This window comes from Oncorhynchus gorbuscha, linkage group LG13 (assembly GCF_021184085.1).
Source record: "Oncorhynchus gorbuscha isolate QuinsamMale2020 ecotype Even-year linkage group LG13, OgorEven_v1.0, whole genome shotgun sequence".
NCBI classification, from domain to species: Eukaryota; Metazoa; Chordata; class Actinopteri; order Salmoniformes; family Salmonidae; genus Oncorhynchus; species Oncorhynchus gorbuscha.
In genome coordinates this window covers 87398798-87400532 of record NC_060185.1, presented here as the reverse complement: position 1 = coordinate 87400532, position 1735 = coordinate 87398798, and positions in this window count along the sequence as shown.

The window sequence follows — 1735 nt, the reverse complement described above, 5'->3', positions numbered from 1 at the left end:
CATCTTTCCCTTGATCCTGACTAGTTTTCCTGTCCCTGCCAATGAAAAACATCCCCAAAGCATGATGCTGCCACCACCATGCTTCACCATAGGGATTGTGTCAGGATTCCTCTAGATGTTACACTTGGTATTCAGGCCAAAGAGTTCAATCTTGATTTCCTTAGACCAGAGAATCTTGTTTCTCTTTCGGTGACATTTGGCAAACTCCAAGCGGGCTGTCATCTGCCTTTTACTGAGGAGTGGCTTCCATCTGGGCACTCTACAATAAAGGCCTGATTAGTGGAGTGCTGCAGAGATGGTTGTCCTTCAGGAAGGTCCTCCCATCTCCACAGAGGAACTCTGGAGCTCTGTCAGAGTGACCAGCGCATTCTTGACTACCTCCCTGACAAATCTCCTGATTGCTCAGTTTGGCCAGGCGGTCAGCTCTAGGATAAGTCTTGGTCGTTCCAAACTTCTTCCATTTAAGAATGATGGAGGCCACTGTGTTCTTGGGGACCTTCAATGCTGCAGACAGTTTTTGCTACCCTTCCCCAGATCTGTGCCTCGACACAATCCTGTCTTGGAGCTCTATGGAGAATTCCTTCGACCTCATGGCTTGGTTTCTGCTCTGACATGAACTGTCAACTTTGGTACATTATATAGACACGTGTGTGCCTTTCCAAATCATGTCTAATCAATTGAATTTACCACAGGTGGACTCCAATAAAGTTTTAGAAACATCTCAAGGATGATCAATGGAAACAGGCTGCACCTGAGCTCAATTTAGAGTCTCATAGCAAAGGGTCTGAATACTTTATGTAAATAAGGTATTTTGCAAGCATGTAAAGGGCTACAGTCAGACATGGCTGAAAGGAAACTCATGGATGTTCCTAGAGCACAACTGCTGAGGAAGCTCACAAGCCCTAGAGAGCAAGACCTATCCAACTCATCACCTACACCCCACAAAGTTCAGAACTATTTGGCATCATTACAAAAACATTGGCATATTCTACTCTTAGACTTTAGGGAATACACTTCAGCAGCCTCGAAGGCGCAAACAAGACCATGCTCCTGCATATTCCCACAGTCAACTACAAGTGTGGCAATTGTACTCAATGCCAGTACACAGTAGCGTAGCTTAATCATGACGGGCCCAGGTGCCCCAAAAAATTACAGGCCCCTTTCACCACCCATATTGTAAATAATAGTGTTGGTAAGGCTGTGTGTTAATATGACTAAACATTGTAACAGCAGAGCAGAACCTAATCTCAGGGCACATTTGAAGCTGTTACCAGAGAAGCCGCAATATAGCCAATACATTGAGCACCATGGACGGCGGTCAGAAATGAACCCGTATAAGTCTATCAGCACCACGGAAGCACAAAGCGGTCAAAAAACACCCTATTTTATCTGCAACTGATAGGCAATAGCCTATATTATAAAACAAACATATAGCTCAATCTCTCGACAGAAACACAGAAACACAGCTAATGACCCAGTACATGTTCACTGAAGTTATGCACAGTGGCAAAACTGACATACTGGTATTTCAAATGATCTGCCTCCCACAGAGGCCTATAGGAAAAACACCAGCAAATCAATCAAGTGGAGCATTCAAACATGGCAGCATAAACCTGCTCTCAGGACCTCAGACTGGGGCAATGGTTCACCTTCCAATATTGCATGTTCAAAACTTTTGTGAAGGTTTAAACCAGTTCGCAAGTGTGTTTTTCTTCTTCATTCCGTTGAGCCATTT